The sequence below is a fragment of the Mustela lutreola genome, chromosome 1 (genome assembly GCF_030435805.1).
Source record: "Mustela lutreola isolate mMusLut2 chromosome 1, mMusLut2.pri, whole genome shotgun sequence".
NCBI classification, from domain to species: domain Eukaryota; kingdom Metazoa; phylum Chordata; class Mammalia; order Carnivora; family Mustelidae; genus Mustela; species Mustela lutreola.
In genome coordinates this window covers 198,856,069-198,872,688 of record NC_081290.1, presented here as the reverse complement: position 1 = coordinate 198,872,688, position 16,620 = coordinate 198,856,069, and the positions used below count along the sequence as shown (strand labels likewise).

The 16,620-nt window shown below is 38.3% G+C and overlaps 1 pseudogene; it reads left to right on the top strand.

Moving 5' to 3' along the window:
* Positions 1–15,510: 15,510 nt before the first annotated feature.
* LOC131822927 (U6 spliceosomal RNA) lies at positions 15,511–15,610 on the top strand (annotated as a pseudogene).
* The last annotated feature ends 1,010 nt before the right edge of the window (positions 15,611–16,620 follow it).

Below are 16,620 nucleotides of genomic sequence, written 5' to 3'. Positions count from 1 at the left end.
CCAGCCTCCTGAATTGTGGCTTGCTGATCAACAAGAACCTGTAAAGGGGCATATTCAGGAGACATTTTTGCTTCTAGAAAAAAAGGCAATTTTTCCATGATTTTTCTGCTTCCGAAGCTCTAGAAAATATTTTGTTTTTCTTCTTCCTGCCAGCTGGGGTTATGCCTTCCCTGAACTAGAGTATCACACTGTAAAATCTTAAATGTAGAGAACCCTGAGGTTATCTAGGATGCAAGCTCCATGAAAATAGGAATTTTTGTTGAGTTTATTCACTAAGTGTTTAGCACAGTGCCTGGCACATAGTAAGAGCTCATTAAGTACTTATTGAATAAATAAATGCATGAAAGCCTAGCCTCCCTTGAGGAGCATCTGGTTCCTGCTCTGAAATACTTTGACTCTTATTATCATCCCTTGTAACTCAGTTTTCTAATCTTTAAAATGGTGGTATTAAAACCTGTTTTAACCTACAAAATTCTGAGGATCAACTATCCATTCAGTGTATTTTATTTAATTTTTTAAATTTTTTAAAGATTTTTTTTTAATGTATTTGACAAAGAGAGATCACAAGTATGCAGAGAGGAAGGCAGAGAAAGAGGGGGGAAGCAGGCTCCCTGCTGAGCAGAGAGCCCGATGCATGTGGAGCTCTGTCCCAGGACCCTGGGATCAGGACCGGAGATGAAGGCAGAGGCTTAACCCACTGAGCCACCCAGGTGCCCCCATTCAGTGTATTTTAATTCTTTAACTGTTCTGTACTAGACTTGGGAATTTTATGTGCATTTAGCTTTCAGGGAACTTGGTCTAATGGAGAAGGCAGAGGAAAACAGAGAAGATCTCTAGTCAGTGTGATAGCAGCTAAGATAGTAGTATGTGCAGGCTATTGTGAACTCACAGGAGAGCAATAGCTAACTCAGACTAGGGGTTGCAAGGCAGCCTTCCTACAGATGACAGATTCCTACAGATGAGCATCTTGGTTCAGCTAAGATTTACCCAGAAGTGAGGACAGAAGTACCATCAAGGTGGAGGGTAGGTGTGAATGCCCAAGTGCCCAGAGGCTGAACAATGAAAGGGTGGGGTGGAGGTGTGTTTCTGTGTATAAGTGAGCACGAACCAAGTCTGTACTGATCTGTGCAAGGATTGGCAATGAATCCTTCTGGTGAAGCTAAGTAAGCAGTGGAAGTCACATAAAGCCTTATTTTCTAAATAATGACGATCGGACTTTAGTGAAGAGTTGTAAGTCATGTGGGGACATGATCAGATTCACATTTTTAAAAAACAAATCAGTGCAAGCATGGATAGAGAATGGATGGGGACAAGATGAAACCGAAAACAAAATTGATGGTGGTGGAAATCAATTAAGAAGCTACTGAGAGAATTTGGGGGAAAATGAGGAGACTCGGGACGTGAAATTGTGTTAAGGGGGTAGAAGAGTTCTGGGGGTAGATTAAAAGAGTTTGAGAAGTGTGGGCTCAGTGATGGCTGGCTGCATGTGAATTATAAGGATAAAGGTAATGATTTGGGTGTTTGACTTAGTAAACTGATCTGGTAATTGTAAACCAGACTTTAACAGCTGGAAATCTCAAGTCAGTGAATGATGTAGTGCCCTATCAAACAGATCTTCTCTGGTGGGGAAGAAAAGCACCATGCATAGATCCTCAGCCTATCCCCTGTTCTGTTCTAAGTAATTCACCTCGGGCTCCAAACTTGCTTCTTCCACCGAAACTAAAAAAAAAAAGGCAGCCATTAAGCAGAATGTCCCATTTGGAAAAGGATTTAATGAGCCTCTCCTTTTACTAGAGCATACTTCTTAGAAAACTTACATTCTACTGAAAGAGGTTTATTCGCCTTGTCTCTCTGAGAGGAGGTCTGGTCGATGTGGATTTTCTCTGTTTCTAGTCATCTTTGAGCCATCACAGTAGATTGTGTCCCTGAGCAGCCTTTGGTCTGATCTGTTCCATAATTCTTTGAATGATGGTTATATTAACTAAGTTGGTGACTAAGAGAGAATGCATAGGGGATCTGGGAGTGGGGGTGTGAGGAGTGGGATGTGGTCAGAGAGCTCATGTTTTGACCTGTCAGTCTCTGGGACATTCATAACATGTCAAGGGCATAAAATGCCCTCTTTTTTTTTTTTTTTTTTAACCTAAGCCAGGGCTTAGAATAACAGAGAAAACAGCGGTGGAGAAGACACACAAAAGCTATGAAGTGTCCATGTCCTTTGGGCTGCGCAGTAAAAAGATCATTGGTGAGGTTTGCTTTTGACGAGTGTGGAAGCTGGATTTTAGTGTTGAGGTAGTCATTAAAGGGAAGTGAAAAGCAGAGAAAATAAGTGTAGACAATACAATATATAATGTGTTTTTTATGAACTATGTTTTTAAACTATGTTGTAAAAGATTTTATTATTTGAGAGAGCGAGAAAGAGAGAAAATGAGCAGTGGGGGAGAGACTGAGAGAGAGGGAGAAGCAGACTGCTTGCTGAGCAGGGAGACTTATTCAGGGCTCAATCCCAGACCCTGAAATCACGACCAGAGCTGAAATCAAGAGTCATATGCTTAGTAGGCTGAGCCACCCAGGCACGTCAAAGTTAAACTATTTTCTATTCACTTCCTGCTATGAAAGAGTTAACTTTCATTTTATCCCCTATACGTGCATGTCCCTTCCCCTTTCTCTCAATATAGAATTATGACAATTTTCTTAGCAGCATATTTAATCTTCACATTTTCATGACTATACCAATGTTTATGTGCTGCTGAGTCATGTAGACTACTATGATTACATATCCTTTTTTGTACAATGTGGCTTTTGTACAATGAGCATTACCAATTTCCTTGATTTTTTAGAAGATTTTATTTACTTACTTATTTGACAGAGAGCAGGCACAAGAGAGCACAGGCAGGGGGAGCAGCAGAGGGAGAGGGAGAAGCAGGCTCTCCTCAAAGCAGGGAGCCCAATGTGGGGTTCAATCCCAGGACCCTGGAATCATGGCCCGAGCTAAAGTCAGTTGTTTAACCAACTGAGCCACCCAGGTGCCCCATAATTTTCTTGATTTTTTGCTTGCTTAGTTTCCTCCATACCTAGAACAAAAATCAAGCCCAAACACTGTCAGAAGTGTCAGTTTTCCCTCAATATTTTTAAACAGATCAGATTTTCTATCAATTTTGATTTCTTAGAGAAATATTTCCCTTGGTTCTCCATTCTCCTATCCCAGTATGGATGGGTTGTCTTCCTTGCCTACTGTAGACGTGTCATCCTGGTTTTTCCTATCTCATCCTGGGGATCTCCTTCTCCTGTCTCTTTTGTTGGTGTGGCTGTTTCTTTTATCTTATGTCTTCTTTCTTTTTGATCTATTTTTTCATCCTGGTGGAAAGTAATTTTCCCATAGATCCTGGAAAAATATTTGGAAGTACTTTTTGTTCTAAATTGCCAGTTGAATATGTCTTTATTCTTTGTTCACATGCAATAAATATTATGGATGATACAGATTTCTAGGCAGAAAATCATTCTCCCTCATAATTTGAAGGCATATTTCCCTATTGTTTTTTAGCAACTAGATTGGTTTTAAAATCTCTGTGCCATTCTGACGTGAATCCTTTGTTTTTGTGGATAATCTGATTTTTTTTTTTTTCTCCTTCCCTTGGTTATTAGGATCCATTTTTCTTCTCCAGCATTCTAAAAGTTCACTCATCTCCATTTTCTCTTTCTGGATCCTCTATTAAGGATAGCTCTTCTGGAGTGGCTTTCAGTTATATTTACTATTTGCAGTTACATTTAATACATTTCTGCTCTTTGTTAGTTTATGTCTTATTTTGGGTAAGATTTTTTCAATTTTGTTTAATGGTTTCATTGATATTTTTTTAGAACATAGTTTATTTTAAAATATTTTTAATAACCAAGAGCTCCTTTTTTAACCTTTCTGAATATTCTTTTCATATGGGGCATAGTTTTGTTTCATTGTCTTACAACTTTTATCGACTTTAAGTTCTCAATTATAGATACATTTTCTGTTTTCTTTAGCTATCTGTATTTTGGTGGGGGTGGGGGAGGGGTACAGGCAGAGAAAGAAGGAGAGAGGGAATTTTAAGCAAGCTCCATGCCCAGTGCAGAGCCTGATATCGAGCTCAGTTTCATGACCCCGAGATCAGGACCTGAGCCAAAATCAAGAGTTGATTGCTTGACCAACTGAGCTATTCAGGCCCCCTGCATTTTTTTTTTTTTTAAATTTTGGTATGTCTTTCACATTACAGAATTTCCTCAAATATCTGATGTTCCTTGGTTTTCTGTTCATATTTTAAAATGATGCACTGAAAACTGTTAGGTATCTTTTTGTGCTTGAGTGGGGCTTATGGACTGTTGGCATTATCAGTGGGGTGATTTAAAAAAATTTTTTTATTATTAACATATAATGCATTATTTGCCCCAGGGGTACAGGTCTGTGAATCATCAGGCTGACACATTTCACAGCACTCACCATAGCACATACCCTCCCCAATGTCCATAACCTAATCACCCTATCCCTATTCCCCCCAGCAAGTAGGGTGATTTGATTGGTCACTTTTCTGAGATTCCCCATATATCATAATCTTTCCTAGTGGATCAGGCAGATTCCTCAAAGAAGAATCTCTGTTTGTATGCAGGGGAAAAATAAATTTTATTACCACTTGGAAAGCAAATGGGAGTAGGAATACAGGTGGGGTCTTCACATATGGTGTGATTTAATGTAACACTTCTGTTTCTGTGCAGGGTTCCCACACTCTTCTGAACCAAATGTCTTCAACTCTAGAATGTCTTTAGTTCAACATGTCCAGAAGGCAACTCTTTACTCTTCTGCTAGAATAAAGGATAGGTAGATGCCCAATTAAATGCAGGGAGTAGAAAATCAGGGATCTGGGAATCTAATTATTCCCATTAAAAACTTCTAATAAATCTTGCTATTTTCAGTCTTTTGTCCACCACCATTTTCAGAAGTATCTCGTCATCTCAAATTCCTGATAATTTCTCAGATTGGGTAAATCAGTCTTTTTTTACTGCCAAAGGAAGATTTCTCTTTTTTGGCCCTGCTAAGTCAGCCTAAAGCTCTGCTTGTTCCCTACTTTGCATCTCCTTCTGATACGTCATTTCTATCTCAAACTTAACATTCTCATACCAAACTCTTGCTTTCTTCCCCCTCACCCCCAGACTTGCTGCTCTCACATTCTCATCTTAAGAAATCACCCAGTTGCTGATATAGTCTTAATTGTTTTCATTCTTTTACCTTCCTATTCAATCCATCAGTACATCAATTGAATTTACCTCCAAAGTATATTTCAATTCTGACTTTTCATTACCTTTACAACTATTGACCTGGACCAACCCAGTATTATCTCTCAGTTGTTCATTCCTTTTTTTCTTTTTGCCCTGCTAGGAATATTCTCTACATAGCAGAGTGACCTTTTAAAATCTAAATCTGATCATATACTTCCATTGTTCAAAGTATGCCACTAATTTCCCCTTTATCTTTAGAATAAAATCCAAGAGTCTTCCCTTAGCATTATATGTCCTGTCTATCCAAATTCTATCTTTCACCATGACTTCCTGTTTTTATGCTTTCAGTCATACTAACCTTCACTTCCATTGAAGATACTGAGTGTTCTCTTGTCTCAAGACTCTTTGCTTGCTCGTCCAGCTACCTGAAATTCTTGTTCTATATATATTGTGATTCTGGAATAACAACTATTTCCATTTTCTATCTCCACAGCCTAATTTTCTCAATTCCAAAGACTGCTTTAACTATTGCTGTGTCAAAAATAGGCCAGACACATAGTAGGTGCTCAATAAATATTTGTGGGATGAATTACTGAAACTCCAATTTATTGGAATTTTGAGTGGAGTGTCAATAAATGCACATACTCAAATAGTCATCTTTAACTGGGATGTGAACATTTTTTAATACAGGAGAAAATTAAATTACTAAGGAGCTACAATTTCAGCTTCTGTTTGAACACCTCAAATCATGAAAATTCACCATCTCAGAGGTAGTGAATTCTACCTTTAGGGAGAGCTCATAATTTTTAAAAATTATGTTCAGCTTAAAACCCAACAATAAAAAAAACAAACAACCTGATTAAAAAGTGAGTAAAGGACTTGAATAGGCATTTCTTTAAAGAAATATATAAATGACCAATAAGCACATGAAAAGATGTTCCACATCATTAATTTCAGGAAAATATAAATCAAAATCACAATGAGATACCACCTCACACTCACTAGGATGACTACTATTAGGAAGAACAGAGAATAGCAACTGTTGATAAGGAGTTAGAGAATTTGGAACCCTTGTACACTGTTGGTAGGAATGTAAAATGGTACAGCTGTTTTGGAAATAATATAATGGTTTCTTAAACTTTAAACATAGAATTATCATATGGTCCAGTAATTCCCTTTATGAGTAGATACCCAAAGAATGGAAATCAGGGGCTCAAACAGATAATAGTACACCCATGTTCATAGCAGCGTGATTCACAAGAACCTAAAGGTAGAAGCAACCCTCATGTCCATCATTGGATGAATAGACAAAGAAAATGTCGAACCACAATGGTATATCACTCAGTCTTAAGAAGGAATGAAGTTATGATATGTGCTACAACATAGATGAAACTTAGGGATTTTATATTAAGTGAAGTCAGGCAGTCACAAGAGGACAAATAGTGTGTGATTCCAATTATATGAGGTCTCTAGAGTAGTCAGATTCATAGAGATAGAAAGTAGAAAGGCACTGCCAGAGTCTGGGGGGAAGACAGAATGGGGAGTTGTTATATAAAAGGAACAAAATTTCAGTATTATAAGATGGAAAGTTTCTGGACGTGGATGGTGGTGATGGTTGCACAATGATGTTAATGAATTTACACTTAACTGTACACTTAAAGTTATTAATATGGTAAAGTTAGTTATATATGTTTTACCATAGTTTAAAAAAAAAACAAACCCTGTGTCCAGCTAAAATAGGCCAACCAGAAAATTTTATCTAAAGGACCTTTTAAGCCACAGGTGGAAACTCTGATGGGACCACTGAAAGACACCAGTGATGGATCAGAAGATTCTAAATCTTCTCTTTTTCAGACTTATCTTCCCATTCAAGTACCTATAATCTTTTCTCTATGACCTAGCTCTTCATCACCCTTCTCTGTCTGCCATCCCATTTGGGAATACCAAAAAGCCCCAAATTTAGTAATATTCAATAGCAGCAGGTAACATTCTCAGTGTTTCTTTCATAAAAATATTAAGTATTTTGAAATGTATTTTTAGAAATGATGAATTTCATGGTCAAATGAGCTAAACAATTTTTTGTTTTTGCAGGATTTTTCCAAGCATTTAATTGGCTAACATACATTGTCAGTTTCCAAGAACAGGAAGAATATTCAGGGCTTCTCTAGCATTTTTGGTCACAGCTTTCTATCTCAGCAGTTTTCCCACATGGTGTGGAAGTTTGGGGAAGTTTTCACTAGTGCAATTGTTAACTCTCTTGTGTTTGCTGAGTCCCCTAAGTTCATGATTTTTTGTAAGTGTGTGCTGCAAGCACAAGAATGACTTCTGGATTTAGGCTATTATTAGTATTTCAGTTCTTGAAAAGAATTTCCCTGAATTGTCCTCTGAGAAAGTCAACGTGATTTCTTCTGATATGGTACAGAAGCATATGCTTTGCATACATGAAAGATACTGCCACCCAAAATAGACTCTTGCCAAGCTGTAAGACAGATCATCTCACTTCAGTGCCACAAATCATGCTTTGAATTTTCCCAAGGCTCTGGAAGCACGCAACTTCTATATACATGTCTATAATTTCTTATTCAAAATCCATAATTTCCAGATGTGTCTTGCAACTGGGGATTTTGTAAATTTTAGAAATATAATATATTGCCTATACCATTATAGTATATCCCTGAAAGTTCTGGATCCCTGCCTATAAACAAATGCAAAAATATTGGCTGAATATTCAGACTCACTAGGATAAATAAAGACTAGAGATAAACATATCAATCTATATCAGCTTTTTTTTTTTTTTTTAAGATTTGATTTATTTATTTGAGAGAGAGAGCACAAGCATGGGGAGGAGCAGAGGAGAAACAGACTCCTGCCGAGCTCAGAGCCTTATGTGGGGCTCAATCCAGGACCCTGAAATCATGACCTGAGCTGAAATCAAGAGTCAGATGCTTAATCAACTGAGCCACCCAGGCACCCCAAATCAGCTTTTGTTTGCCAAATGAGTTTCAGTGACTCAGTTAGATAACTTTTAGTTTCAGAGTATTTTGAATTTTGGATTTTGGAATGGTGAACAAGGGCTCATAGGCAGGCTAGTGAAAACAAAGCCAGGGATCATGCTAACAGAATTTGCTCTTTTGCTAACAACAGGATCCCATATTTTTCAATATTCTAATCTTTGGAGGAACTGTGGAGAAGTTACGATAGAGACAATCCTTAAGGAATAAGGACAGGGATAATTGCTCTTAAGCTTACATTTCTTGGTCCCTCCTGTTTGACTCTCTCTAACGCAGTCTTCAACAGATTAACTCATTTGTGCTAACCTGCCAGCTTCACCTGAGGAAGGTAGAAGCCTCCACATTATTGGAAAACAAAACAAAACAAAAAACCCAAACATCCAGGTTATGGGATTTGCCTAAGATCATATAGAGAGTAAGCAACACAGTCACACCTTCTAACTTCTGACCTTTGGTTTATCCCATTACATAAATTAGTTTTATTACTTAAAACTATGAAGATTGAGCAATTATTTAGTATCTCCAGTCCAATCAACATTATCCACTAGTAGGTTAACTGCAAGTGAACTATCTCTTTGGTAGACAAACAAACAAACACATAACTAACAATGGAATCTTCCTGCTTCTGGAGGATATCCTTCCAGAAAAGAATGCTATCCTAAAAGACATGCATGGAAATTCATTTCCTCCATCCTTCAGGACCTTTTATCTTACGCATAGCATATTGTACTATATATTAAATGTCTCCAATAAGGACTTCATTTAGATTTAATAAGTCAGAATTACAAACATTAATGAAATGCCAAAAGAGTGATTAAGAACACATGCTTTGAAGTTCCTCAAGTATGCACCAAAGACAGAAAGACAGAGAAAAATTTATAAGAAAAATGTCCAGACCTGGAACGTTACCCTTTAGTATCTCCCCCACCCCCCTTCAGAGTTGAAATATCTCTCAAATGCTCAGTACTGAACAAACAGAAAAACAGCAGGAGGATAAAAAAACAAGGCTGGATTTCAGTCACACAGATCTCAGCAAGAAGCAAAAATAAACTCTTTAAATATTCCTTTTCCACAGCACCCAGAGGCAGGTTTGGTAAAAAGTGACTAGAAAACAGACAAATTCATCCTCTACCTATCTCCCCTGACCTCGGACCCCACTTTCTTTTTTTGTTTTTTTTAAAGATTTTATTTATTTGATAGAGAGAAATCACAAGTAGACGGAGAGGCAGACAGAGAGAGAGAGGGGAAGCAGGCTCCCTGCTGAGCAGAGAGCCCGATGCGGGACTCGATCCCAGGACCCTGAGATCATGACCTGAGCCGAAGGCAGCGGCTTAACCCACTGAGCCACCCAGGTGCCCCCGGACCCCACTTTCTGTCTCTGTTCTGATTCTATTGATCCTGCAACTTCTTCCACATTAGTCGAAGATTCCTGGGATTTTACTCTCTTATTTTATTTTTCCTCTCTATTCCCAGGAGGTACCTAAGAACATGGGGGCAGAAGCTATCTGCTAATTTTGCATGATTCCAATTTCAGGAAAATAGCACGGACATTCCATTTCTCTGGCCCAAACTCCCCTGTTCTTAATGACGTCTAGAGAAATGAAGTGATCTGTCAGGTGTTACAGCTAGTTTGTGAGTGATGTGACCAATCATACAATACAGGTACTTTTCTCTCTAATACACAGGTTTCCTGCTGTCCCAAATTAAAATAGGATGGTTTTCCTCACCCACTCCCTGTTGCCGTAAATACCTCTATGGTATGGCATTGAGTTAGGCAGCTTCGACCATATCATGAGCCCCATGAAGCTGGGGGCTTTTCAAGTTCAGCACCTGAGAAAAATTAAGGGGAGAATTGGAAATCACATCCAGCTGGGCGTTAGCATGTGTTTAACAGGGTTTTGATGTTAAAGGGTTTTAAGTGCGTGACTGGTACACCTCAGGGCAAGGCCCAAGCTTCCCTGAGAATCTGTTCTTGCTTTTCTTTCTTTTCGCGTCTAATCGGTCCCATTCGGTTTTCAATTCTCTCTCTCACTTTGCAAAGTGCCAGACAAATTACTGGTATCCTCTGTGAGCCTCTGGTTTCTTTTTGGTTTCTGAACTCATACCCTCTTGAGAATATTTCAGGGTAGCTCTTACTTAAGACACATTTCATTAAATGTGAGGAACATAATTAGAGCAAAGATCTATTCATAATTTTTCTAGCCCTGATCTTCCATTTTTCAATCCTTTCCTGTAATGTTCATATTTTCTCCATGTTTTCTTCGTGTATTTCCTCCAAAAGTCCCTCTTGTTCTTCAGCTTCAACAACATGGCTTCTCAACTTTGGACTGTCTTGAAGTGTTAAGACTATTAAGACAAAGTTGTTCAGATTTAACTATTTTTGAACTGTAAAGATGGCAACTTCATTTGGTTCAGGCTAATAAATTATCATTTGGAATATACTTGTTTCAGCAGAGTTTTTAAAAATTTTTATTTATGTATTTGAGAGAGAGAGTGAGAGTGAGAGAGCACAAGCAGGAGGGAACGTCAGGCAGAGGGAGAAGAAGACTCCTCGCTGAACAGGAAGCCCAATTCGGTACTCAAACCTAGGATCCTGAGATCATGATCTGAGCCAAAGGCAGACGCTTAACCGACTGAGCCACCCAGGTGCCCCCCATTTTTTCCCTAAAAAAAAGCATGTAATAAAACCAAGAACTTAATTGAACATTATAATATGGAAACCTAAACAATTTTATTTATTTATTTATTTATTTATTTATTTATTTATTTGACAGAGAGAGATCACAGGTAGGTAGAAAGGCTGGTGCAGAGAGAGAGAGAGAGAGAGAGGGAAGCAGGCTCCCTGCTGAGCAGAGAGCCCGATGCGGCACTCGATCCCAGGACCCTGAGATCATGACCTGAGCTGAAGGCAGCGGCTTAACCCACTGAGCCACCCAGGTGCCCCCAAAATTTTTTTTAATAGAGAGCAGGAGCAGGGTGGGGGTGTTGGGGAGAGGCAGAGGGAGGCAGAGACAGAAAATCTTAAACAGCTTCCATGCCCAGCATGGAGCCTGATGCAAGGTTTGATTTTATCACCCTGAGATCATGACCTGAGCCCAAAGCAAGAGTTGGATGTTTAACCAACTGAGCCACCCAGACACCTCTGGGAATTAAAATATTTTTTAAGAAAAAAGTTCTGCTTAGGTGATTTCTTTTTGTTTACTTACAGTACAACAAATCTTATGTCTCATTTTGCTGGCAACCATCTCCAGGTTTTACCTGTTACCCAGCATTCCATCCAATTTAATATTCCCTCTTGATTGTTCACTGGCTACTGAAGTATTAATATTGATTGTTGCATGAAAATAATAAATAGCACTTGGTTAGGTTGGTCTTGGTGGCCTTCTGCTTTGTAGTGCACACTTCCCCTCTGATCTCTTCTAGAACCCTGAGAGTTCACAGAGTGAAGAGAGATCTCAGAGGACTGTGTTGTTAAATCACTCCTTGAAGACATGACTCATAGATTCCTCCTTCTCAAGGGAGGAATGTTGGGTGCTCAGTGAGGAAATGGGTTCAGATACAAGCTGTGTGGGGTGGTTAGGTTTTTCCGGTCTTGAGTGGTACTGGCAGGAGGGATTTCAAGTTGCTGCCCTAGTGGCCACAATATTTGCCAGCCAATTGTGACCTGGCCTTGCCATCATGCCTGCTACCACCTGAACGAGGCATAAAGTTGCCAGGCTACTGGCTGGGGGGATCCATGCCACACATGGGGAATTCTGTGAGGTCTACATGAAATGTGCGCATGAACTGAAAACTGGGTGATCCTGCATGGATCATGTGGTGAGTGGTGTGAAGGCTTTTGCTGATTTTGTCATCATATACGTGATAGAATTCTATAGCCAGCATCTGAATGTTTGGGGGTATATTTTTTTTCTTTTGCAATTAACCTTTTTGACAAAAATGAGTTCAAAAGGAAGAAAGCTTGTTGAATGCAAATTTGAGGCCTATTGAATGCACATTCAAGGACTAAATCTTCATTCTCATGGGAGTTGATGATGAATGGGTAACTTGCACACGAGGTCTTTCCACAGTCCCCATCCACCCCAGAGGCTGTGGTGCGGTCACTGACCACATGGCAACATGAAAACAGAAATCTGCTGAAGAAGCATCAGCCTTCACTGGAGAATTACTAGTTTATGAAGACCAGGCCTGAATGCAATAATTTAATATCTGCCGCTCTAGAGGGTGTGTTTACATATAATAACAGGAAGCTTGACTTTTTCTGCACTTAAAAAAATAAATATCCTTCTAAATTAATTTCTCTGATTTTTTTTAATACCAAGTTTTCTTGTGTACATTAATGCAAACACTGAAGAAATAACTATTAACTGTGTCAGCTCCATGTATGGAAGAAAATAGTAGCAGTTCAATGATGACAGTTTTATGTTGGTGTGATCCACTGGCTCTCTCAGCTGAGCCACAGAACACAAGACAAGTAGCTTGAAAGACCACTTTCTCCATGAGAGACTGTGGACTCTGAGAAACAAACTGAGGGTTGTTGAAGGGAGGGGGGTGGGGCATTTGGTGAGCTTGGTGGTGGGTATTAAGGAGTGCATGTATTGCATGGAGCACTGGGTGTGGTGCATAAACAATGAATCTTGGAACACTGAAAAAATAAAATTAAAAAGAAAAAAGAAAGAAAGAAAGAAAGAAAGAAAGAAAGAAAGAAAGAAAGACAGACTACATTCTCAATTTTGCCCAAGATGGTACATGACCATTCCAGGTGTGCCTGCCATGACATACAGTGGATGCCTTGGATCCAGGACAGTTTAAAACTCCTAAAGAATTCCAGTGGAAAAAGTCTGAGTCCTATGTTTCAAATTGAAAGGCCATGAAGATAATATCCCCAAATCATTTTTCACCCACCCAGCCATAGGACCAAGTAAAGCTTTTGGGTTCATTCTTCCGCAGGTGAAATTGCTGACATTATTTTGAATACTACCAGAATTGAGTTAAAACTTTCAACATTGAACCAGTTATATACTTTGTGATGATATACTTTATGTAAATATGGACTTTGGTGGAGCATGCCCTCAAAATGATCAGTGTTGTCACTAAGTGAATAAATCTAGGGCACAGAAATATATATGGAATTAGTGGTGAATGTATTTCTCAAACTGTGTCCATACACAAAAGCCACAATATTCCCTAGTCAAATATAGAAGCTATTGCTGGTAAGACTTACAACTATTTTTTAAAAATAGTGTTAAAATAATTAAATTTAATTTTTTGTTACAAAGCTGATGTTGAATATAAAAATATAAGAGGAGGTAAATGTTTTGTTACCTGTTAATGAGCAAATTTTACAAATATGAAAACTTTATGTGAATCAACCTATATGTCCTATGAAGTTTTTGAAACCTTTTTTTGGAGAGGGTAAATGAGTTACCTGATTTTATTTTATTTATTTATTTTTAAGATTTTATTTATTACGGAGAGAGAGAGACAAAGAGCACGAGTTGGGTGAGGGGCAGATGGAGAATCAGACTCCAGGATCATGACCTGAGCAGAAGGCAGATGCTTAACTAACTGAGCCACCCAGGTGCTCCATGAACTACCTGATTTTATTTTATTTTTTATTTATTTTTTTTTAAAGATTTTATTTATTTATTTGACAGACGGAGATCACAAATAGGCTGAGAGGCAGGCAGAGAGAGAGGAGGAATCAGGATCCCTGCTGAGCAGAGAGCCTGATGTGGGGCTCGATCCCAGGATCCTGGGATCATGACCTGGGCCGAAGGCAGAGGCTTTAACTAACTGAGCCACCCAGGTGCTCCATGAACTACCTGACTTTAATTGCATTTTGTTCCAAATCACTTGAACATCTTTTATTAAAGTTTTGGCATGTTCCACTTGTCGGCTGCGCTGCAGCTGCTGCTCGTGGGTGGCTGGGGCCCAGAAACTCCTGGGCCAGGGTGGTCACAGCCAGGGTTAGGGCCCTGAAGGCCAACTTTTCACACTTTGTAGGAAAGACTGGAGCCAGGAGGGCAGCAGGTCAGCCTCTGTAAAAAAAAAAAAAAAAAAAAAAAAAAAAATCAATAATTGGCACACTGCAAAGCTTAAGTTTTTGAAGATTTTAAAAAATTGTAATTACTAAAAATAAAATATCTGAGTGAGACAATCCTGAAAATTAATACAAAAGCAGAAAAATTGATCTGGAATGCCACTGTGGGAAACATGTTGTCTAATGGGACTATGAGAACTCAGAATATATAAACCTTAATCCTGAAATTCAATAAAATCTTGAAATACTTCAACTTTGGGTAATAGTCTTTTAATGGAAACATTATTTTTAATTCAATCATTTATATTTTCTTTCAGAATAGAAATAAAATTGAGAAGACTTATGATTTTACAACATTTGCTGTTTATGAAACATTTACTTTATTTATTAAGGTTTAAAAAATTTGAGTATAGTTGACACACACTATGCATTATGCTATGTTCTCCACAAGCTACCATCTCTCACCATACAACGTTATTACAATATCATTGACTCTATTCCTTGTGAATGCTTTTATTCCCATGAGTTACTCATTCCATGCCTGGAAGTCTGTACCTCTCACTCCCCTTCACCCATTTTGCCCATCCCCCAGTTGCTTCCCTTCTGGGCCACCATTTTAAACATGGCAAATAGAAGCATCTTATTTGATGAGTTTGATCCTCTACAAAGTGAAAGTACTTTGGGTGGAAACCCAAAAATAGAAACTTTGAACATTTGAGCTGATATATTTGTACACTTCCTTATAAGGAATTAGAATTAAAAGTCTTCCCTGTTTAGTGGAATTTGGCCTGACCTCACCTGACCACCTGGAGATTTTTCTCAATTTAAAAAACAACAACAACAACAACAAAAAAAACACAGTCTAAAAGACAAGTCAATTGGCAATGCCAGTAATTCCAAGTTTATTAAACAAAAATTCAACTTTTAGGATTGCAAGAAACTTTATGGCAAAATTAAAAATAATAGTACTGTCTTAATAAAAACAAATTATTCAAAAAGATATTTGTGACAGTTTTGGAATCTGCTACAGCTAAGAAACTGATTAAAGTATATAAAGATCTGCCAAGAATAATTAGTCTGCTTATGTTTCTTAATGTTTAGAAAATTAATATAAAGAAGTTTTAAAATTTGGGGCCTAATGTACACAAATATGTGATTTTTTTTTTCGGTCCTTCAGAGAGTGTTTTGAAAAGTCTTTTTGAACAGAACTATCTATGAATGTGCGGCACATACACGGAGATCGGAATGATACAGAGAAGATGAGCATGGTCCCTGAACCAGGACGACACAAAAATTCATATAGTGATACTATTTTTTTAAATAGGTGATGGGGATGAAGGAGAACACTTGATGTGATGAGCACAGGGTATTGCATGGAAGTGCTGAAATTAATTTTATGCTGTATGTTAACTAACTGGAATTAAACCAAAAACTTAAAAAAAGATAAAGAAGAACCTTATTCTTTAGAACAACAAAGGAACAATCTATGAATACAAAAAGCCAACTCTTTAAATCAAGAAGTCACCCATGGGATATTTTCTCTCTTCCTTTCTATTCTGGTATGTCCTCTCCTCCTTTCAGGGCCAGTTCAAGCCTGACCTGAGAAGGAACTATATCTCTGAGCCTTTTATACATCGTGGTTTGCTCAGCTTCTGAATCATCTCTGAGTCTCTGTTATCTTGCATTGAATTACCTTTTCATTCACTGTAGCTTTTAGGCAGTTTATGCCATGTCTCATAGCTTTTGTGTCCCCCTAGGAGGGTAGGGACTCAAAAAGATGTGTGTTGTTGATGGCAGTATGGCCACATCATATTCAAGGAAGAAATGCTAGATGTCTGGATTCTAGGTGGAGAGTGAGGAGGAATATAGATGGAAATGTATGGCTGTGGCAACTCAACTCTTGTTATTATCTTCTTTCTAGCAGCAGAAAGAACTCCTGCAATAGTTGTGATCCTGCAAATGGCAAGAAGAGTCAGTTTGGGGGTGGGGAAGGTTGGCGGTGGCTTTCACTTTAGTTGATCAGAAAGGATGAGAGATCAGGCTAGGATGTGTAAGATTATAAGAATGAAGAATTAGGCTTATTCTACAATAGTTACATTGGCAACTATGATATATTAGCAGTATAATAGCCAAAAGAAAGTGTCGAAATCAAGGACATTAAAGAAAAGGAAGAAAATGTCTCTCACTGTAGGAAAATAAGGAAAAGAGGAAATGAATATGGCTGTTGGAAAGGTTTATTTATTTTGATAGTATTCTATCTTAGCAGAGCCTAAAATGTGGTGTGTTAACATTTGTTAATAGCAACTGATTGAAAAGCAAAGTTGTCAA